Genomic DNA, 25046 nt, shown 5'->3' with positions numbered 1-25046 from the left:
CCACCTCGGCCTCCCAAAGTGCTGGGATTACAGGTGTGAGCCATCATGATCAGACTTAAAGTGAATCTTTACAAATGTTTTTGTTAATCCTTCTTTGTCCCATTTTCCCCACTAGTACCATGCCTTCCCAGATGTTAGTCACTTTAGCTCTCCTACTTCTAATCTGTTTCCTCCACTCAACAAGACTGCTTCTTTTTGTGTTCTATCTGCTGTGGTTTGGTTTCAGAAAATATCTGCAGAGGAAAGCTATGTTTCTCTTCTCTCAAGAATTTATAACCTTGTGCTGTTTGCTGTCCTGTGCCTTCAAATAGTCATTTGATGTATGATTTCAGTTTTTCATTTTGTTCACAATGGGATGATGAGTTTGAATTAGCTGCTTTGGTGAAAGTCAGCCATAAAATCTGTAAGCTAGTTCTTGGCTTCTGAGATGTTCAGCAGCAGGTAGCAGGGCTGAGGTTGAATGGTAGGATTCTATTCCTATGGCTAAACTGGTAAATAGAAGGACTGGACACACACACACACACACACACACACACACACACACACACACACACAGATAGTTATTTCTAGGTAGGTTAGCAAAACCATGATTTTTGAATGAAAGAAACATCAAAAATGAGCCAGTTTTTTGAACTCTTTATGAGGTGGAGCTTTGGTCTGAGGAATAAGACCAAAACTTAGTTATCTGAGATCATAACCATATTATCAGCATATTTCAGTTGATTGTGGGTTGTGTATTTAGCTAGGGTTTTTGTTGTTGTTGTTTTTGAGCCAGTATCTAACTCTGTCACCCAGGCTGGAGCACAGTGGCATAATCCTAGGTCACTGCATCCTTGAACCCCTGGGCTCAAATGATCCTTCTACCTCAGCCTCCCAAGGAGCTGGGAGTACAGGCACAAGCCACCCTGCTCAGCTAATGTTTTCAATTTTTTTTAGAGATGGAGTCTTGCTTTGTTGCCCAGGCCATTCTCAAACTCCTGGCCTCAAGTTATCCTCCTGGCTTGGTCTCCCAGAGTGCTAGGATTACAGGTGTGACCCACTATGTATGACCCTAGCTAGGGGTTCTTAAATTTCCATTCGGTACGAGGATGATCCTAATGCCTGGCATTATATTGTTTCCACAGATGAGAATCACGTGGCATCAATTCTGAATGGAAAAGGGAGACATGGCCTTGGAAAATTACAGGAGATTTGTTTTCAGTTGATGACACTGGATAATCTAATTTTGTTAAAAGAAAGAGATTTGAATAATCCAATCATGTAGTGACAGACAACCATTTTGCTTAACTGGAATTTACAATAAAAAATAGTGAAGGAGAATTCCCCTGCTCCTCCACATCAAAGATTCACTCAAGTTAAAGAAGGGGAACCTCTAAGATTGAAGTGCCCTAATTAATATAGTGCTTATTAATTATAGACTTCAAAAAGCTTTTATTTTCAAAGTTTAGAGGCTCTGCTGATGACCTCAATATGTCTTATTATGCACATTTTTACCTCACCTTGCCACTGGGGAAGAACAAATTTTAATTCTGATCTGCTAGCTAAAGTTATTAAATAAATAAGCATTTTAAATGGCTGGTTTCTAGGCCTTTTTTATGTTTTCCTTTGAGTGTGTGACAGGAACAAAACAATAACTAGTCTCTAAAGTTTCCTTTGCTCTTCCTAGTAAAGGAGGACTTTTAGGACTCTGTGCCAGATCCTAGCACTTCTAGGCCTTACTGGGCATGGTGGTAAAGAATGAGGGGTGAACCAGGGAAACAGATTAGGGGGCAGATCTATATTTAGAAGAGTAGAATATTACTTGTGGTAGAAAACTAAGTGTAACTGAAAGGAGGTAAAGAAGAGGATATTTAACATTTGCCAGGCATTCTGATAAATACTCAGCATGAGAATTAGCTCACTTGCCTTCATGACAACCCTGAAGGTGGTATGGGAGACACTACTAGTTGTCTATCCAATATCCCATTGGCCCCTGTTTCCACATTAAGAACATTTAGTTTCGTTTTGGGTGATGTTCCAGTGGTTGCTAACTTTCTGAGTTTCCCACGCAGTGGTTTTGGACAATGAGTACCAGTGGGCATCAGTAGGAGGGTTGGGGGAAAGCTTTCACATTAGTTACCCATGCAACTCCATCCTCTGCTTCCCCTTCCCTTGCCTTAAATATGGATGTGGTGACTGAAGCTGAAGCAGCCCCCTGTGAAAATGAGTGAATGACCCAGAAGATTACAGAGCAGAGGCCCTGGCATCGTTGAGTTCCCAAACCAAAGCCAGCTACCATCTACCATCAGACTCAGAAATTGATACCCAGACTTGATTAAGCAATTGATTATCTTTCTAGCAGCTGAGTTCATTGCTAAATACCATTGGTAGCCATTCTCACTCCACAGATGAGAAAATTGTGTCACAGTGAGTTTAACTTGCACAGGATCACACAGGTAGGAAATAAAGATAAAACTGAGGGAGCTTGCTTGGGTTGACTTGAAGTGATGGATGTTAGAGCTTGTATTGGAGGAGGAAAATATCTGGGGAGTAACTTCAGGGGTTGTGTTAGATACTAAGAGTGAAATTGTGGAAAAAAGGGATTTTTAAGTTTTAGTTTTAGTTATAAATATACTTTGGCATTTCTTTCAGAGAAACTGCAAAGTTTTAGATAGCTTTTATTTATTTCTTGGTTACTGAACTATCATTCATATTTTAATGATGTAAATATGAAAAGAACTTAGTGCATACCTGGCACATTTTAAGCACTCAATAAAGATTATTTGTTTCAAATATAACAATGATAATGATGAAAGTGCCATGCAGGCTTCAAAAATAATATAAGTTAATTAACTTGCAAGTATATTTGTTTCGTATTTTTCTTACTCTTAGAAACACAAGACAGGTATGATTTGAATTCCACATTACCATATTTGAAAATGTATAAAATATTAATGATTCAGCAGATATTTAGTGAGTGCCTATATGTGCAATGTTTCGTGAATAACAGCTTGGTGAATGAGTCAGGATTACTTCCCTTAAGCTTACAACCAAGTAGGAAATATAAATAGTATATTTCATATTGCAGTATAATATATATATTTTAGTTTTATATAACATTAGCTTCTACCTAACTTAATACTAGACTTAATGGTATATTTGATACATTATGAGAATACAGAAGAGTGAGTGATCAACTATGCTCAAAGGTAGAAAAAGTTATAGGGGAGTTATCTTTTGAACTGGAGGTTGAAGGATACATACACACAGATAGATGAGATGTCAACAGGGCAGGGGTTGGAATGAAAGACATTCTAGATGGAACAAGAAAATTCATAGGAAAGATGCTCAGCAAGTGCTAGTTGTTTGTTGATGCTGGAGTGCAGAATGCTTGGAAAGATGAACTGGATTATGCTTGCATTAGTCCTTTCTCACACTGTTAATAAAGACATACTTGAGAATGGGTAATTTATGAAGGAAAGAGATTTAATTGACTTACAGTTCAGCATGGCTGGGGAGGCCTTAGGACACTTAAAGTCATGGTGGAAGGGGAAGAAAACGTGTCCTTCTTCACATGGCAGCAGCAAGGAGAACTGCCAAGCAAAAGGGGGAAAGCCTCTTATAGAACCATAAGATCTCAAGAGAACATACTCACTATCATGAGAACAGCATGAGGGTAACCATCCCCATAACAAAATTACCTCCCTCCAGGTCCCTCCCATGACACATGAGGATTATGGGAACTACAATTCAAGGTGAGATTTGGGTGGGGACACAGCCAAACCACATCAGTGCTCTAGAAAAGCATGGTATGGTCTGTCTTTAGTATGAAATTAGGATTCTTTTGACAATTGGGGGGAAAAAAGCATATTAGTCCTTTAGGGAAAAAAAAACTCTCAACTGTATGAAGGATGATTTGGCAACTGGGAGATGAGGAGTGGGAACAACTAACTTGACACTTGCATAAGCAAATGGCTTTCTTGAAGCTGATTGCATTTATATGTAATATAGAGAGTTACTATGAATGAAGCCCATTTCACTGATGAAAAGATTGTGGCCTGGAAAATCTGAAACCCTTAACTACAACACAGGTTGCGGGTAGAAATAAGATAGAGAAGATAGTAAGTACTCTTGATTGAGTTAAGACTGTAACGGGGGCAAGAAGAGTGGAAATCATCTAAAAAGGCTGCAGAAAGAGTTTTGGAAAATTTTATAGAAATTGACAGGAGACGTATGGAAAATATAACTTAAGCTGGAGGTTTCCATTCTTGGTGAATATAGGAAAAGATGCACTTTCCTGAAGGGAACTTACATTGGGTATGTGTGTACTCAAAGAGGTCACTCTAATTCACAAATAAGCAATGTACAGTTGAAACCCAATAAATGGAAGTGAGCTCAACTGTGAGACAAGAGAGGCAGAGTGGCCGAAAGAAACCAAGAGGTAGAGAAAAGCATATGAGATCTTTGGGAATGCCTACATGTAAAGAGATAGGCGAAAAATGTCTCTGAAAATGTTATTGAATGAATTATTATTGCTTTTGTGCCATGTCTTACGTGATGAAGTAGATTAAATGTGGCTGTTTCTGTTGGATGCAATTAGAAAAGAATTATGCATAATCATTCAGATTCTTGGTTTATGTATTTTTTCTCATTATTTTGTCATATATATATATATATATATATATATATATATAAAATTTGAATTAGATTTCAAGGTATCTTATTTGAAAATGACCAAAATTTCAGTGAAAATTGTGGTCTGATTTTCTAGGAGACATTAGCTAAAAAGAATGAAATATCTCCAGAATAAAAGGAAGACATATTTGCAATCAACCTCATTTTCTCAGAAAAACAAAACAAATAACAGAAACCATATTTGTTCTACACATTTACAAATGTGTCATGGTAGGACTATCAATACAAAGAGGCAGGTGTTCTGTCTCATCACAGTCTGCCAAGGTTTTGCTGCGACTGAAAACAAAACGAGATGAAAAAGCTCTGTCCTAGCCCCATCCCTCCCTCTCCTGAGCCCCCCTCCATCCCCCCATAAAAATAATTCTTGTAAGATTATTTTAGCAACTAAAGCCACCTCTTCCACTTCTATACCAGGCACGGAGAATTTCTCCTGGCCTGGCTTGGAATACTTAATTTCTGGACACATCTGTTTGTCTTTAGGAGTTAACTTTTAAAAGTAACCTTTCAGAAGATAAAACGGAGGCATGAAACATTTTCATTTTCTTGAAGAATCTCGTTTCTCGTCTCTCAGGAGACAATCGCACTGGGGAACTGTCTGGTTCACTTTAAACGAGAGCTACTTGTTTCATTTTAAAAAAAAAAGAAAGAGGGAAAACAGGTGGTTTGTAAGCAGACACACACCTCAAACAGATTTTCTTTTAATTTGTGCCAATTAGTTGACCAAGAGTTTCTAAGGTTCCTATTTGTTTCAAAAAACAAAACTGTACTACCTATTTACTCCCTAAACATTGTAAATCCTAAATCCATTTTCCAAGCCTAACTTTCATGTTTACCACTTTACTTTCTAACACTTGTGCTTTCTCACTTAAAATCAAAGAGCAAGAGGACTAATTGCAAACATAATTATGTAATGAAGGGCCCTTTATGTGGTGTGTAGTTAATTATAGCTGCCCAATTATGCCTCTAAAGGGAACCCCTTGTACACTCCCTTCCCCCTGTTGTTGATAGATGTAATTGAAAACCATTGGAACAAATTGATTTTCATATAATTAGTATATTCAAATCAGATGATTTGCCAGATCATAATAAATTTGGATGTAATTTACCCTCCCCCACCATTTGTGCTCTTAATCATTTTGAGGACTCTTGGGAGAATGATATGCTTTATTTTTATATTAGTCGTGCCACACAAAGCTCCTTACAGAACCTACATGGCAAAAAAGGGATTATTGACTTGGAATCGTTTACGAGGAAATGTCTGTGGTGGGCCAGATTAGCAGTCAGAGAGGTTTGCCTCTTAGGTTTTTTGTCTGCATAACTGGAAACGGTATTAATATTCTTTTTTAAATCAATGGCATTGTTCCATCTCTCCCTCCTCCTCCTTTCTCTTGCTCCCTTCCTAGAAGGCAGCCGGGTTTGGGCCTATTGAAAACCTTTGGCCCCCATTGAGGTGGGGGTTTTCAAATGAGGGCAATGGCCATCTGGTATCAAGTCCTATGTGAAGAGGGTGCCCCAGCTATGCAGCAGTTTAGTGGGGTCAGGAGCTTGAGCTAATAAATACATCCATTGAAAGACAATGGGGGCTGGTTTTCCTATTCTTGGAGAATGGAAATATGAAAATGGAAAAGTTGGAATGAACCCTCTTTTGGGATTGGGATGAAAGTGCTGATGTGAATGCCTGTTTTCCAAACATATAGATAGACATAGAAGTAAATACAATATAGATCTAGTGTCCACAGGGAGGGGAGTGCTTGGGTACAAAAACACCCCAGTAGCAATGAGCCTAACTGGTGCCCATATCTTAGTTTCTAAAAACCATTATCCACCAAAAGGAAGCAGGGATCCTTGGAGGAACGGCTGATTTTAGGGCTGCCACAGGGAGAGAAAAGGGAAACTGGATCTTGTGTTGTGCCAGAGAGTAAGGACTTTTCCAAAGCATGATGGGGCCATGTCAAAAGAACATGGAAGCCATATTGAAAGTGCTATCACTGGCCAAATTAAGGAAAATTTGAGCAACTACCATAGCAACAACACAAAAATGATAGCAATGGATTGTAATCTATTGAATAAATGGTTCTATGTGAGATAAATAAATGGATAAATGGAGTGGATAGGATGTTCTTTTTTAGGGTAGAATGTTAGCTACTAAAGGTAGAAGGAATGACAGAATTAAAAAATTCCCATGTGAACCTTCACAATAAACATTAATTTCTAAAAGAACTGGCAATGGATGTTAAAACCAGTAAGTGAAATTAGTATGAGGAATGGGATTTCATGTAATCGCAAAGCTTCTACCCAGAAAAGTATTTATTCCCTATAATTAGAGGGCATAATTTTACAAAGGTGAAGTCTGGAAGAAAATTTTTTTTTTTAGATAGGGTCTTGCTCTGTTACTCATACTAGAGGGCAATTGGGCTCAAGCGATCCTCCTCCCTCTGCCACCGGCGTAGCTGAGATTGCAGGCATGTACCACCATGCCCAGCTACTTTTTTTTTTTTTTAGTAGCATCAAGATCTTGCTCTATTGCCCAGGCTGGTCTCGAGCTCTTGGGCTCAAGAGATCCTCCCACTTCAGCCTCCCAAGGTGCTGGGTTTACAGATGTGAGCCACTGTGCCTGCCTTGGCAGACACCATCTCAATCAAGTGATCAAAAATTAACATTAACACTTACGGGACAAGCCAATATCTTGTGCCACCCAATAAGACTCAATGAGAGAAAATTCTCATTGAGAATTGAGAATGTCACTTCTGTAATATTCCAGCCAAAATGTACAACTTGGGTCTAGTGATGTAAAATCATCAAATAAACCCAATTTGAGAGGCATTCTTCAAAAGTACTGACCTGTAATCTTCATGAATGCCTTACTCCAGATAATCAAGTCAAAACTAAGGATTGTTCCAGATTGAAGGAGACTATAGAGACATGACAGTAGGGTGCAACTGTGATCTGGGATTGGACTGTCTCTATAAAGGGCATCACTGGGATAATTACCGACACCTGTATGTGCTCTGTGAGTCAAGGTTTTTGGTACTCATTTGTAGGATTCTTAGATGTCTTTTGAAAACTTGATCTCTTTTCTTCAAAATTAAGGAAATGTTAGCAGAGCACATCATTACAACACTGTTCTTTATATGTGAAAAGGGTACTTATAAATGGCTATCAATCAATGACACCATATTGCCGACTACAGCATAAGCTCTGTAAAGAGAGAAACCCTGTATGTTGTGTACACTTCTAGCAGGGTTCAACAAATATCTATTAAACTTAAATAGATCTGTGAATGACTAGATAAATAGTATTTCCTCATGATCTGCTCAGTGAAGAAATGACTTGACAGTATGTAGACTCTTAGAGGGCTTTTGTTTGGTAGCAAAAAGCAATTTCCGTTCTGTGGATGCCCTCATGCAGGGAGACAGTGTTGCATCTTGCTTTGCATAATACGTAAGGACACATCCCGAAGAGAGGCTTTCTGTGTTAGAATCCTGGTTGTGAACCTCAGTGAGGTGTAAGCCTAAGCAAAACACTTTCGTTTCCATGCCTTGGTTTCTTTACATGTGAAATGGGATGATGACCTATTAAGGTCATCCTCTTAGGGCTCTGGGTGGTTACAAGGGAGATAAAAGTAACTGCAGTGAAGGAGTAAGAAGAACACAGAAGAGTTCACCTCTGCTGGTTTTACGATGTAATATACGTGACACACACAAGGGATATCTAAATTCTTGTGGTCTAGCAAAACTGCATTGGGGCAGTCACAAGGAGAAGGGAACTACTGCCGGGCGCGGTGGCTCAAGCCTGTAATCCCAGCACTTTGGGAGGCCGAGTCGGGCGGATCACAAGGTCAGGAGATCGAGACCATCCTGACTAACACGGTGAAACCCCATCTCTACTAAAAAATACAAAAAAATAGCCGGGGACCATCCTGACTAACACGGTGAAACCCCATCTCTACTAAAAAATACAAAAAACTAGCCGGGCGCAGGGGCGGGCACCTGTAGTCCCAGCTACTCGGGAGGCTGAGGCAGGAGAACGGCGTAAACCCGGGAGGCGGAGCTTGCAGTGAGCTGAGATCCGGCCACTGCACTCCAGCCTGGGCGACAGAGCTAGACTCTGTCTCAAAAAAAAAAAAAAAAAAAAAAAAAAGAAGGGAACTCTACTAATACCAATGTTCACCAATCTTTTTTTTTTTTTTGAGGCAAAGTCTCACTCTGTCACCCAGGCTGTAGTACAGTGGTGCAATCTTGGCTCACTGCAACCTCTGCCTCCTGAGTTCAAGCAATTCTCCTGCATCATCCTCATCAGTAGTTGGGATTACAGGTGCCTGCAACCATACCTGGCTATTTTTTGTGTGTATGCATTTTTAGTAAACACAAGGTTTCACCATGTTGGCCCCGCTGTTCTCGAACTCCTGACCTCAAGTGATCCTCCTGCCTCAGCCTTCCAAAGTGCTGGGATTACAGGTGTGAGCCACTGTGCCTGGCCCAATGTTCATCAACTAATTAATTGAGTTATTTATCCATTATGTACTGAGTACCTACTGGATGCTAAGAATTATTCTAGTATGGAAGATATGCCAGTGAACAAAATATTTTAAAAAAAGGTTGCCTCAAATGTAAATGTGCATAGAAATCACTCAGAGTTCTTGATTCTTTTGCGTGGACAAAGCTCTGGAAGATGCACTTTTAACAAGCACTTTTTTCTTTTTTTTTGAGACGGAGTCTCGCTCTGTCACCCAGGCTGGAGTGCAGTGGCTAGATCTCAGCTCACTGCAAGCTCCGCCTCCCGGGTTCACGCCATTCTCCTGCCTCAGCCTCCCGAGTAGCTGGGACTACAGGCGCCTGCCACCTCGTCCAGCTATTTTTTTGTATTTTTTAGTAGAGAAGGGGTTTCACCGTGTTAGCCAGGATGGTCTCGATCTCCTGACCTCGTGATCCGTCCATCTTGGCCTCCCAAAGTGCTGGGATTACAGGCTTGAGCCACTGGGCCTGGCCTAACAAGCACTTCTAAAGTCACTAATAGACATTACTAGTAACAATGTAAAAGATACTTGCCATTATCTCATTTAATCCTTACAAAAACTGTATGAATCAGGTACTATTATTATTATTTCATTTTATAGGTGGGCAACCTAAGACTTAGAGAAATTCATGTTTTACTCATGTCTCTTGCTAGCCATGTGGCTAGCAATGTGGCCATGTGGCTAGCAAGAGGCAGATTCAGGACACTAACTCAGGTCAGTCCAACACTAAAGCCAGCTCAATGGGACCCTGCTGTCTTAATAGTTTCAGAAAGCAGAGCCCTGGACTTAGGAAGACCATGGAGCAGACAGAGCATCAGCCTGGCTGCAATGAACAGCAGGGTATGATGGCTGGGGCTGGGTGCCTGCCTTTAGTCTAAGGGTACAGTTATACACTGACTCCAGTTAGGGACTGTGCTCAGCTGTGTTCAGGAACACTCAAAAATTACTGATGGAGACCCAAAAATAAATGTGTCAGTAAAAGATGATTAAATGACAAACTGATGTTAGCTGCAGTTGTATTAATAGTAAAAGAAAAAAGTAAAACTTTTACCCAAACACTAGATGACACCAAAATACTTCAGTCTCATGTATATATGCATACAGTATTCATCTTCAAATCCACTGTGGTGTGGGAGAGGGAAACACTGCAAGAAATTGGGGATCTACCACCCTTTATTGTGGTTTATACAAAGTAAACTGGGGCCATGACTGCCTTTTGCCATGGTGAAACCTTGTTGTATTCACGTCAGGTTGATTTCTATTTGCAGTTCTTTCCTCTTGCAGGCATTCTTGTTACCAATAAACAAAGAATAGCCCAAAGCTGCATGGGTGAAGAAAACATGAAGCTGAGATTCATTATTTTTGGTCTCTTTCTCTTTTTCTTTAAACAAAACTTCCGTGCAAATATATGTCCCTCTTGGCTTCTCTCCCAGTCCCCTTTGTCAAAGAGCCATCACTTTTTACCTTCTAATGAATCAGAGGCCTTGTCTTCAGAGAATTTCAAGAAGCTTTCAAGTTGTTTGGTTTTGTGCTTCAGTCGTGATAGCCGCAAGGTAAAAATGTGCAAGAATTGCAGAAACAAGTTCTAGATGAAGTTTCTGGAGTTAATAGTGAGAGTGCCAATCACACTCAATACTAGGTGTCAAACTGTTTCTCTGAAATACATTCTTATGGGGAGAAGTCAGCTTCGGAAGACTTATGAAGGATGTAGGAAATGGAGTTTGGTATTTAAGACATTATTTACTAACCACTAGAATCACTCATAATATGTATTAAAAATGAAGATTCTTGGGCTTCCCCAAACAAATCAGGATTTGGGGAAATTTTTGCTTTTGTAAGTGAACACTCAAATTTGAGCTATCCTGCGCTAAAAGTTGATGCATGTTATTAATAAATGCTTTTTTTGAGGAGCTGAATAATGCTTTGTGTGAGCAGCTGAAGCCAGCTACCAGTGTGCTCTGCCCTAAGACTCTAGATAACAACAACAAGTTGCAAATCTTTCCATTACATAAAATAGGCCAGGCACACGTGTGTTAGGTGCTATATAGTCTATTAAGTTCTTTCAACCCTGGTTCCTGTATCATTTTTTTCTTTCATTTTCTTTCTTTTTTTTTTTTTTTTAAATTATACTTTAAATTTTGGGATACATGTGCAGAAAGTGCATGTTTGTTACATAGGTATACATGTGCCATGGTGGTTTGCTGCACCCATCAACCCATCATCTACATTAGGTATTTCTCCTAATGCTATCCCTCCCCTTGCCCCACACCCCCACAACAGGCCCTGGTGTATGATCCCTCTCTGTGCCCATATATTCTCATTGTTCAACTCACATTTGTGAATGAGAACATGCGGTGTTGGTTTTCTGTTCCTGTGTTAGTTTACTGAGAAAGATGGTTTCCAGCTTCATCCATGGGCCTGCAAAGGACATGAACTCTTTCTTTTTTACGGCTGCATAGTATTTTATGGTTTATATGTGCCACGTTTTCTTTATCCAGTCTATCATTGATGGGCATTTGGGTTGGTTCCAAGTCTTTGCTATTGTGACTAGTACTGCAGTAAACATACGTGTGCATGTGTCTTTATAATAGAATTATTTACAATCCTTAGAGTATGTACCCAGTAATAGGATTCCTGGGTCAAATGGTATTTTTAGTTCTAGATCCTTGAGGAATTGCCACACTGTCTTCCAAAATGATTGAACTAATTAACACTCCCACCAACAGTGTAAAAGTGTTACCATTTCTCCACATCCTCTGCAGAATCTGTTGTTTCCTGACTTTTTAATGATCGCCATTCCAACTGGTGTGAGATGGTATCTCATTGTGGTTTTGATTTGCATTTTTCTAATGACCAATGATGAGCTTTGTTTCATACGTTTGTTGGTCACCTAAATGTCTTTTGAAAGGTATCTGTTCATATCATTCACCCACATTTTGATGGGGTTGTGTTTTTCTTTATATAAATGTGTCTAAGTTCTTTGTAGATTCTGGATATTAGCCCTTTGTCACATGGATAGATTATAAAAATTTTCTCCCATTATGTAGGTTGCCTGTTCACTCTGATGATAGACTCTTTTGCTGTGCAAAAGCTCTTTAGTTTAATTAGATCCCATTTGTCAATCTTGGCTTTTGTTGCCATTGCTTTTGTTGTTTTAGTCATGAAATCTTTCCCTATGCCTATGTCCTGAATGGTATTGCCTAGGTTTTCTTCTAGGGTTTTTATGGTTTTAGGTCTTATGTTTAAGTGTTTAATCCATCTTGAGTCAATTTCTGTATAAGGTGTAAGAAAGGAATCCAGTTTCAGTTGTCTGCATATGGCTAGCCAGTTTTCCCAACACCATTTATTAAATAGGGAATCCTTTCCCCATTGCTTATTTTTATCAGTTTTGTCAAAGATCAGATGATTGCAGACATATAGTGTTATTTCTGAGGCCTCTGTTCTGTTACATTGGTCTATATATCTGTTTTGGTACCAGTACCATGCTGCTGTTGTTACTGTAGCCTGATTGTGTAGTTTGAAATCAGGTAGTGTGATGTCTCCAGCTTTGTTCTATTGCTTAAGATTATCTTGGCTATACGGGATCTTTTTTGGTTCCATATTAAATTTAAAGTAGTTTTTTCTAATTCTGTGAGAAAGTCAATGGTAGCTTTATGAGAATGGCATTGAGTCTATAAATTGCTTTTGGCAGTATAGCGATTTTCACGATACTGATTCTTCCTGTCCATGAGCATGGAATGTTTTTCCATTTGTTTGTGTCATTTCTTATTTCCTTGAGCAGTGGTTTGTAGTTCTCCTTTAAGAGATCCTTCATATCCCTTGTAAATTTTATTCTAGGTATTTTATTATCTTTGTAGCAGTTGTGAATTGGAATTCACTCATGATTTGGCTTTCTGTTTGTCTATTATTGGTGTATAGGAATGCTTGTGATTTTTGTACATTGATTTTGTATCCTGAGACTTTGCTGAAGTTGCTTATCAGCTTAAGGAGATTTTGGGCTGAGACGATGGGGTTTTCTAAATATACAATAATATACAATCATGTCACCTGCAAACAGACAATTTGACTTCCTCTCTTTCTAATTGAATATGCTTTATTGCTTTCTCTTACCTGATTGGCATGGCCAGACTTCCAGTATTATGTTGAATAGGACTGGTGAAAGAAGGCATCCTTGTCTTGTGCCGGTTTTCAAAGGAAATGCTTCCAGCTTTTGCCCCCTGCAGGATGATATTGGCTGTGGGTTTATCATAAATAGCTCTTATTATTTTGAGATACTTTCCGTCAATATCTAGTTTATTGAGAGTTTTTAGCAAGAAGCGGTGTTGAATTTTATCAAAGTCCTTTTCTGCATCTATTGAGATAATCATGTGGTTTTTGTTGTTGCTTCTTTTTATGTGTTGGATTACGTTTATTGATTTGCGTATGTTGAACAACCCTTGCATCCCAAGGATCAAGTCGACTTTATCATCATGGATAAGCTTTTTGATGTGCTGCTGGATTTGGTTTGCCAGTATTTTATTGAGGATTTTAGCAGTGATATTAACCAGGTATATTGGCCTGAAATTTTCTTTTTTTTGTTGTATCTCTGCCAGGTGTTGGTATCAGGATGATGCTGGCCTCATAAAGTGAGTTAGGGAGGAGTCCCACTTTTTCTATTGTTTGGAATAGTTTTAGAAGGAATGGTACCAGCTCCTCTTTGTACCTTTAGTAGAATTCGGCTGTGAATCCATCTGGTCCTGGGCTTTTTTAAATTGGTAGGCTATTACTGCCTCAATTTCAGAACTTGCTATTGGTCTATTCAGGGATTTGACTTCTTCCTGGTTTAGTCTTTGGAGGTTATATGTGTCCAGGAATTAGTCCATTTCTTCTAGATTTTCTAGTTTATTTGTGCAGAGGTGCTTATAGTATTCTCTGATGCTAGTTGCTATATCTGTGGGATCAGTGGCAATATCCCCTTTATCATTTTTATTGTGTCTATTTGATTCTTCTATCTTTCCTTCTTATTAATCTGGCTAGTGGTCTATTTTGTTAATCTTTTCAAAAAACCAGCTCCTGGACTCATTGATTAAGGCTTTTTTTCGTGTCTCTATCTCCTTCAGTTCTGCTCTAATGTTAGTTATTTCTTGTCTTCTGCTAGCTTTTGAATTTGTTTATTCTTGCTTTTCAAATTCATTTAACGGTGATATTAGGATGTTGATTTTTAGATCTTTCCCACTTTCTCATGTGGGCATTTAGTGCTATCAGTTTCCCTCTAAACACTGCTTTAGCTGTGTTCCAGAGATTCTGGTATATTGTGTCTTTGTTCTTGGTTTCTAAGAACTTATCTATTTATTCTCTAATTTTGTTATTTACCCAGTAGTCATTCAGGAGCATGTTGTTCAGTTTCTATGTAGTTATGCAGTTTTGAGTGAGTTTCTTAATCCTGAGTTCTAATTTGATTGCACTGTGGTCTGAGAGACTGTTTGTTATGAGTTCCGTTCTTTTGCATTTGCTGAGGAGCATTTTACTTCCAATTATGTGATCAATTTTAGAATAAGTGCAATGTAGTACTAAGAAGAATGTATATTCTCTTGATTTATGGTGGAGAGTTCTGCAGATGTCTATTAGGTCTGCTTGGTCCAGAGCTGTGTTCAAGTCCTGAATATCCTTGTTAATTTTCGTTCTCATTCATCTGCCTAATATTGACAGTGGGTTGTTAAAGTCTCACAGTTTTATTGTGTGGGAGTCTAACTCTCTTTGTAGGTCTCTAAGAACTTGCTTTATGAATCTGGGTACTCCTGTATTGGGTGCATATACATTTAAGATAGTTAGCTCTCCTTGTTGCATTGATCCCTTTAACCAATATGTAATGCCCTTCTTTGTCTTTTTGAATCTTTGTTGGTTTAGTCTGTTTTTTTTTTTTATTATTATACTTGGTAAGTTCTGGGGTACATGTACGGAATGTGCAGGTTTGTCACATAACTATACATGTGCCATGGTGGTTTGCTGCACCCATCAACCCGTCATCTACATTAGTTATTTCTCCTAATGCTATCCCTCCCCAAGCAGCCCACCCCCAAAAGGCCCTGGTGTGTGATGTTCCCCTCCCTATGTCCATATGTTCTCATTGTTCAACTCCCACCTATGAGTGAGAACATGCGGTGTTTGGTTTTCTGTTCTTGTGATAGTTTGCTGAGAATGATGGTTTCCAGCTTCATCCATGTCCCTGCAAAGGACATGAACTCATCCTTTATGTCTGCATAGTATTCCATGGTGCATATGTGGTACATTTTCTTTATCCAGTTTATCGTCGATGGGCATTTGGGTTGGTTCCAAGTCTTTGCTATTGTGAACAGTGCCACAATAAACATGCCAGTACATGTGTCATGATAGTAAAATAATTTATAATACTTTGGATATATACCCAGTAATGGGATTGCTGGGTCAAATGGTATTTCTGGTTCTAGATCCTTGAGGAATCGCCACACTGTCTTCCACAAAGTTTGAACTAATTTATACTCCCACCAACAGTATAAACGTGTTGTTATTTCTCCACATTCTCCCCCGCATCTGCTGATTCCTGACTTTTTGGTGATCACCATTTTAACTGGTGTAAGATGGTATCTCATTGTGGTTTTGATTTGCATTTCTCTAATGACCAGTGATGATGAGCTTTTTTTCATGTTTATTGGCTGCATAAATGTTTTCTTTTGAGAAGTGTCTCTTTATATCCTTTGTCCACTTTGTGATGGGGTTGTTTTTTTCTTATAAATTTATCTTCCTTGTACGTATTAGCTCTTTGTCAGATGGATAGATTGCAAAAATTTTCTCCCATTCTGTAGGTTGCCTGTTTACTGTGATAATTTCTTTTGCTGTGCAAAACTCTTTAGTTCAATTGGATCTTATTTGTCAATGTTGGCTTTTCTTGCCATTGCTTTTGGTGTTTTAGTCATGAAGTTTTTTGCCAAGCCTATGTCCTGAATGGTATGGCCCAGATTTTCTTCTAGGGTTTTTGTGGCTTTAGGTCTTACTTTTAAGTGCTTAATCCATTTTGAGTCAATTTTTGTATAAGGTATAAGAAAGGGGTCCAGTTTCAGTTGTCTGCATATGGTTAGCCAGTTTTCCCAATACCATTTGTTAAATAGGGAGTCCTTTCCCCATTGCTTGTTTTTATCAGTTTTGTCAAAGATCAGATGATTGTAGATGTGTAGTGTTATTTCTGAGGCCTCTGTTCTGTTCCATTGGTCTATATATCTGTTTTGGTACCAGTATCATGTTGTTTTGGTTACTGTAGCCTTGTAGTATAGTTTGAAGTGAGGTAGCACAATGCCTCCAGCTTTGTTCTTTTTGCTTAGGGTTGTGTCGCCTATGCAGGCTCTTTTTGGTTCCATATGAAATTTAAAATAGTTTTTTCAAATTCTGTGAAGAAAGTCAATGGCAGCTTGATGGAGATAGCATTGAATCTATAAATTACTTTTGGCAGTATGGTCATTTTCACAATATTGATTCTGCCTACCCATTAGCATAGAATGTTTTTCCATTTGTTCATATCCTCTCATTTCCTTGGTGGTTTGTAGTTCTGCTTTAAGAGATCCTTCATATCCCTAATAACTTGTAGTCCTAGATATTTTATTCTATTAGTAGTAATTGTGAATGGGAGTTCATTCATGATTTGGCTCTCTGTTTTTCTATTATTGGTATATAGGAATGCTTGTGATTTTTGCACATTGATTTTGTATCCTGAGACTTTGCTGAAGTTGCTTATCAGCTTAAGGAGATTTTGGGCTGAGACGATGGAGTTTTCTAAATATACAATAATATACAATCATGTCATCTGCAAACAGACAATTTTACTTCTTCTCTTCCTATTTGAATACAATTCATTTCTTTCTCTTGCCTGATTGTCCTGGCCAGAACTTCCAGTACTATTTTGAATTGGAGTGGTTATAGAGGACAACCTTGTCTTGTGCCAGTTTTCAAAGGGAATGCTTCCAGTTTTTGCCCATTCAGTATGATAGTGTCTGTTGGTTTGTCATAAATAGCTCTTATTATTTTGAGAAACGTTCCATCAATACCAAGTTTACTGAGTTTTTAGCACAAAGGGGTGCTGAATTTTTTCAAAGGTCTTTTCTGCATCTATTGAGATAATAATGTGGTTTTTGTCATTGGTTCTGTTTATGTGATGAATTATGTTTATTGATTTATGTATGTTGAAGCAGCCTTCCATCCCAGAGATCTAGCAGACTTGATTGTGGTGGATAAACTTTTTGATGTGCTGCTGGATTTGGTTTGCCTATATTTTATTGACAATTTTTTCATTGATGTTCGTCAGGGATGTTGGCCTGAAATTTTCTTTTTTTTGTTGTATCTCTGGCAGGTTTTGGTATCAGGATCAGGATGATGGTGGCCTCATAAAATGAGTTAGAGAAGAGTCCCTTTTTTCTATTGTTTGGAATAGTTTTAGAAGGAAATGGTACCAGCTCTTCTTTGTACCTCTAGTAGAATTTGGCTGTGAATCCATCTGGTCCTGGGCTTTTATTGGTTGGTAGGCTATTAATTACTGCCTCAATTTCAGAAATTGTTATTCATCTATTAGGGATTTAACTTCTTCCTGGTTTAGACTTGGGAGGTTGTATGTGTTTAGGAATTTATCCATTTATTCTAGATTTTCTAGTTTGTTTGCATAGAGGTGTTTATACTATTCTCTGATGTTAGTTTATATTTCTGTGGGATCAGTGGTGATATACCTTTTATCATTGTTTATTGCATCTATTTGATTCTTCTCTCTTTTCATCTTTATTAGTCTGGCTAGAGGTCTATCTATTTTGTTAATCTTTTTAAAAAAAAACCAGCTCCTGGATTTGTTTTTTTTTTTTTTTGAAGTGTTTTTCATATCTCTATCTCCTTCAGTTCCGCTCTATCTTAATTATTTGTCTTCTGCTAGCTTTTGAATTTGTTTGCTCTTGCTTCTCTAGTTCATTTAATTTTGACATTAGTGTATCAATTTTGTCTTTCCTCCTTTCTCTTGTGGGCATTTAGTGGTATAAATTTCCCTCTACACACTGCTTTAGATGTGTCCCAGAGATTCTAGTACGTTGTGTCTTCAGTCTCAGTGGTTTCAAAGAACATCTTTGTTTCAGCTCTACTTTCGTTATTTACCCAGTAGTCATTCAGGAGCAGGTTGTTCAGTTTCCATGTAGTTATGCGGTTTTGAGTGAGTTTCTTAATCCTGAGTTCTAATTTGATTGCACTGTGGTCTGAGAAACTGTTATGATTTCCATTGTTTTGCATTTGTTGAGGAGTGTTTTACCTCCTATTATGTGGTCAGTTTTAGAATAAATGTGATGTGATGCTGAGAAGAATATATATTCTGTTGATTTGGAGTTGAGAGTTCTGTAGGTATATAATAGGTCCACTTGGTCCAGAGCTAGTTCAAGTCCTGAATATCCTTGTTAACTTTAAGTCTCATTGATCTAATATTGACAATGGGGTGGTAAAGTCTCCCACTATTACTGTGTGGGATCTAAGTCTCTTTGTAGGTCTCTAAGAACTTGCTTTATGAATCTGGGTGCTCCTGTATTGGGAACAGATACATTTAGGATAGTTAGCTCTTCTTGTTGCATTGATTCCTTTACCATTATATGATGCCCTTCTTTGTCTCTTTTGAAATTTGTTGATTTAAAGTCTGTTTTATCAGAGACTAGGATTGCAAATTCTGCTTTTTTGGGCTTTCCATTTGCTTGGTAAATATTCCTCCATCCCTTTATTTTGAGCCTATGTATGTCTTTGCATGTGAGATGGGTTTCCTGAATACAGCACACTGATGGGTCTTGACTATATCCAATTTACCTGTCTGTGTCTTTTAATTGGGGCATTTAGCCCATTTACATTTAAGGTTAATATTGTTGTGTATGAATTTGATCCTGTCATTATGATGCTAGCTGGTTATTTTGCCCATTAGTTGATGCAGTTTCTTCATAGTGTTGATGGTCTTTACAATTTTGTATGTTTTTGTAGTGGCTGGTACTGGCTGTTCCTTTCCATATTTAGTGCTTCCTTCAGGAGCTCTTGTAAGGCAGGTCTGGTGGTGACAAAATCTCTCAGCATTTGCTTGTCTGGAAAGCATTTTATTTCTCCTTCACTTATGAAGCTTGGTTTGACTGGATATGAAATTCTGGGTGGAAAATGCTTTTCTTGGTGAATGTTGAATATTGGCCCTCACTGTCTTCTGGCTTGTGTAGGGTTTCTACAGAAATCTGCTGTTTGTCTGATATGCTTTCCTTTGTGGATAAAATGACCTTTCTCTCTGGCTGCCCTTAACATTTTTTCTTTCATTTCAACCTTGGCAAATCTGACAACTATGTGTCTTGGGATTGCTCTTCACAGGGAGTATCTTTGTGGTGTTCTGTGTATTTCCTGAATTTGAATGTTGACCTGTCTTGCTAGGTTGGGGGAGTTCTGGGTAATATCCTGAAGAGTGTTTTCTAACTTGGTTCTGTTCTTCCCATCACTTTCAGGTACACCAACCATATGTAGGTTTGGTGTTTTCACATAGTCCTATACTTCTTAGAGGCTTTTTTCTTCCTTTTCATTCTTTTTTCTCTAATCTTGTCTTCGTGCTTTATTTCATTATGTGGATCTTCAGTCTCTGATATCCTTTCTCCACTTGATTGATTTGGCTATTGATACTTGTGTATGCTTCACAAAGTTCTCATGCTGTGTTTTTCAGCTCCATCAGGTCATTTATGTTCTTTTATAAACCGGTTATTCTAGTTAGCAATTCATCTAACCATTTTTTTCAAGGTTCTTAAATTCCTTACAAGATGGCCGACTAGGAACAGCTATGGTCTGCAGCTCCCAGGGAGATCAATGCAGAAGGCAGATGACTTCTGCATTTCCAACTGAGGTGCCCAGCTCATCTCACTGAGACTGGTTAGATGGTGGGTGCAGCCCACAGAGGGCATTCTGAAGCAGGGTGGGGCTTCGCCTAAGCTGGGAAGCAGCAAGTCAGGGAACCCTCTCCCCTAGCCAGGGGAAGCTGTGAGGGACTGTGCCGTGAGGAAGGGTGCACTCTAGTCCAGATATTATGCTTTTCCCAAGTCTTCCCAACTCACAGACCAGGAGATTTCCTCGGGTTCCTATGCCACCAGGGCCCTGGGTTTCAAGCACAAAACTGGGTGGCCGTTTGGGCAGACACTGAGCTCACTGCAGGAGTTTTTTCATACCCCAGTGGTGCCTGGAACACCAGTGAGCCAGAACTGTCCATTCCCCTGGAAAGGCTGCTGAAGCCAGGGAGCCAAGTGGTCTAGCTCAGTAGATCCCACCCCCATGGAGTGCAGCAAGCTAAGATCCACTGACCTGAAATTCTCACTGCCAGCACAGCAGTCTGAAACTGACCTGGGATGCTTGAGCTTGGTGAGGGGAGGGGTGTCCACCATTACTGAGGCCTGAGTAGGTGGTTTTCCCCTTATATTGTAAATAAAGCCTTGGGGAAGTTTCAAGTGGCTGGAGCCCTCTGCAGCTCAGCAAAGCTGCTGTAGCCAGACTGCCTCTCTAGATTCCTCCTCTCTGGGCAGGATATCTCTGAAAAAAAGGCAGCAGCCCTAGTCAGGGCTTATAGATAAAACTCCCATCTCCTTGAGATAGAGCACCTTGGGGAAGGGGCAGCTGTGGGCACAGCTTCAGCTGACTTAAACATCCCTGCCTGCCGGCTCCGAAGAAAGCAGCGGATCTCCCAGCACGGTGTTTGAGCTCTGCTAAGGATCAGACTTCCTCCTCAAGTGTATCCCTGAACCCCGTGTCTCCTGACTGGGAGATGCCTCCCAGTAGGGGACAACAGACACCTCATACAGGAGAGCTCTGGCTGGCATCTGGCAGGTGCCCCTCTGGGACAAATCTTCCAGAGGAAGGAACAGGCAGCAATCTTTACAGTTCTGCAGCCTCTGCTGGTGATACCCAGGCAATCAGGGTCTGGAGTGGTCCTCCAGCAAACTCCAGCAGACCTGCAGCAGAGGGGCCTGTTAGAAGGAAAACTAACAAACAGAAAGGAATAACATCAACAGAAAGGATGTCCATTCAGAAACCCCATCTGAAGGTCACCAACATCAAAGACCAAAGGTAGATACATCCATGAAGATGCGGAGAAACCAGTGCAAAAAGGCTGAAAATTCCAAAAACAAGAATGCCTCTTTTCTTGCAAAGGATCACAACTCCTTGCCAGCAAGGGAACAAAACCAGATGGAGAATGAGATTGATGAACTGACAGAAGTAGGCATCAGAAGGTGGGTAATAAAGTCTGTTTTATCAGAGACTGGGATTGTAAACTCTTTCTTTTTTTTTTTTTTTTTTTTTTTTTGGCTTTCTATTTTCTTGGTAAATCTTCCTTCATCCCTTCATTTTGAGTCTATGTGTGTCTTTGCAAATGAGATGGGTCTCCTGAATATAGCACACTGATGGGTCTTGACTCTATATCCAATTTGCCAGTGTGTGTCTTTTAATTGAGGCATTTAGCTTGCTTACATTTAAGGTTAATATTGTTATGTGTGAACTTGATCCTGTCATTATGATGCTAGCTGGTTATTTTGCCCATTAGTTGATGCAGTTTCTTCATAGTGATGATAGAATTTACATTTTGATATGTTTTTGCAGTAGCTGGTACCAGTTTTTCCTTTCCATATCTAGCGCTTCCTTCAGGAGCTCCTGTAAGGCAGACTTGGTGGTGACAAAATCCCTCAGCACTTGCTTGTCTGTAAAGGATTTTATTTCTCCTTAACTTATGAAGCTTAGTTTGACTAGATATGAAATTCTGGGTTGAAAACTCTTAAGAATGTTAAATATTGGTCCCCACTGTCTTCTGGCTTGTAGGGTTTCTGCAGAGAGGTCTGCTGTTAGTCTGACAGACATTCCTTTGTGGGTAACCCGACCTTTCTCTCTGGCTGCCCTTAACATTTTTTTCTTCATTTCAACCTTGGTGAATCTGACAATTATGTGTCTTGGGGTTGCTCTTCTCGAGGAGTAATCTTTGAGGTGCTCTTTGTATTTCCTGAATTTAAATGTTGGCTTGTCTTGCTAGGTTGGGGAAGCTCTCCTGGATAACATTCTGAAGTGCATTTTCCAACTTGGTTCCATTCTCTCCATCACTTTCAGGTACACTAATCAATCGTAGGTTTGGTCTTTTCACATAGTCCCATATTTCTTGGAGACTTTGTTTGTTCCTTTTTATTCTTTTTTCTCTAATCTTATCTTCACACTTTATTTCATTAAGTTGATCTCCCATCTCTGGTATCCTTTCTTCAGCTTGATTGATTCAGCTATTGATACTTGTGTATGCTTCACGAAGTTCTCATGCTGTGTTTTTCAGCTCCATCAGGTCATTTATGTTCTTATTGAAGCTGGTTATTCAATTAGCAGCTCCTGTAACCTTTTATCGAGGTTGTTAGTTTCCTTGCATTGGGTTAGAACATGCTCCTTTAGCTCAGGGGAGTTTGTTATTACCCATCTTCTGAAACCTACTTCTGTCAATTCATCAAACTCATTCTCCATCCAGTTCTCTTCCCTTGCTGGTGAGGAGTTGTGATCCTTTGGAAGAGAAGGGACATTCTGTTTTTTAGAATATTCAGCCTTTTTGTGCTGTTTTTTCATCATCTTCATGGATTTTTCTACCTTTGGTCTTTGATGTTGGTGATCTTCAGATGAGGAGGTTTTTGTGTGGTTGTCCTTTTTGTTGATGTTGACACTTTTGCTTTCTGTTTGTTAGTTTTCCTTCTAACAGGTCCCTCTGCTGCAGGTCTGTTGGAGTTTTCTGGAGGTCCACTCCAGACCCTGATTCCCTGGGTATCACCAGGAGAGGCTGACGAACAGCAAGATTTCTGCCTCTTCATTCCTCTGGAAGCTTCATCCCAGAGGGTACCCTTCAGATGCCAGCCAGAGCTTTCCTGTATGAGGTGTCTGTTGTCCTCTGCTGGGAGTGTCTGTCTCCCTGTTAAGAGACACGGGGGTCAGGGACCCACTTGAGGAGGAATTCTGTTCCTTAGCAGAGCTCGAGCACTGTGTTTTGGGAGATCCGCTGCTCTTTTCAGAGCTGGCAGGCAGGAATGTTTAAGTGTGCTGAAGCTGTGCCCCTTCCCCCAGGTGCTCTTTCCCAAGGAGATGAGAGTTTTATCTATAAGCCCTGACTGGGGCTGCTGCTGTTTTTTCAGAGATGACCTGCCCAGAGAGGAGGAATCTAGACAGGAAATCTGGCTACAGTGGCTTTTGTGGCACTGCGATGGGCTCCACCCAGTCTGAACTCTTTCATTTTCTTATAAGAAGATTGAGACTGAGAGGAATTATGTGACCTATGCAATGTCACAGAGCTAATCCATGGAGCAAGTTGGTATTGGAACCATGGACTGCAAGACTCCTTAAACAGTATTCTCAAATGCTGTATTCCATATAAACAATCCATATTTTAAAACACTTGGCAATTTACTAGTTAAGAAAAGCTTTTATATGCATAACCTCTTTTAAGTTTCATTAGAACTGCATGGTTTATGTAAGTATTACTAGTTTCATTTTTTAGAGCTTTAGAATGTTCCCATAACTAGGAATTAGTTTTGCTTGTACCAAATCTCCAGATTATCAGTGTCCCAGTCTCTCACAGTTTACTTGTTTAATTCTCATATCTAGCAGGTAAAGAGGTTTTTGCTACTGTCTTTAAATCAGGCACGATTATGCTTTACCTTTAGTAACTGGCTGCCGAGCTTATAGTTATGGGCATATCTAAAAGCATTTGGTGGCGACACCTTGGCTGCACTGTTTGCAAGTGAGAAGAAGTGCTGAAGATGGTAAGAACAGCCAGAGAAATATAATAAGGCATTGTTCAGGTCGAGAATGGCACATCTTCTCTCACTTCCTTATCCCTAGGAAAATGATTCCCATTTCATTTTTGAAAGTGGGCCTAGTAACACTGATTTTTGAAACAAAACTTCAGGGAGGGCTGATACCCAGGGCCCCCAGTGCCACTTTCAAAGCTAATGTTGCTTTCTTCTTATCTGGCTGACACCCGTTGTTTCATAGAGAATGTACAACACCTACCTTGCCATTTGTAATAATTTTATACTACCTGAAATATTTGAAAAGGGCTTTATGATCATTTTAGCTCATTACTTCTCACTAGCCCTGGGGTAATTCAGCATTGAAGTCATCAGGTAGATATTATTAGAGCTATTAATACCAATAATAGCAATAAGTTTAATGCTATTGTCATTTTGGTAAATGGCCTGCACCCTGAGGGGCTGAAAATGATGACTGTCGATCTATATGTCTGAAAAAGAGTTTAAATCACATTCAGATGATGGTGTCTTAAGATGCTGAGAGAATTTTCTGCAGGAGATTCAGCTTTACATGTAAAGAATCATTGGCAGTTTCCCTAGATGGCTCACTCCAAGACATGCCACAACCTAGAAGCAAAAAGCAATACTATACAGGACTACCATTGTCACGGGATCACTGTGACATGTAGATATACAACAGATCTATAGTTGTCTCTCACTGTAGTAGGGCTCTCTTAGAGGGACAGAACTAATAGGAGATATATATATATCCACACGACCAGCTGCAGAAATGAGGACTGTAATTCTCATGAATATTTTCCCCTTCTTTTGTTAAAAACATGTTTGTGCATGTGTATACTTGTACTAAGAAAATATCTTTATTTTATTTCCTTTCTCCTTTTTCATGTGACATAAGATGTATTGACTTCGTATCAGCATTAAGTATTCGTAACTTTATGTAATAGTATTTGGGTTGGGGATTGGTGTGTTCCCAGTTGCATGAAGGATCATTGTATTATGTTAGGCATAATTTTGACCTTGTTGTCTTTATTTGAAGATTATGT

Source organism: Macaca mulatta, chromosome 2, assembly GCF_049350105.2.
Source record: "Macaca mulatta isolate MMU2019108-1 chromosome 2, T2T-MMU8v2.0, whole genome shotgun sequence".
Lineage (NCBI taxonomy): Eukaryota > Metazoa > Chordata > Mammalia > Primates > Cercopithecidae > Macaca > Macaca mulatta.
This window is presented reverse-complemented; position numbering follows the sequence as displayed.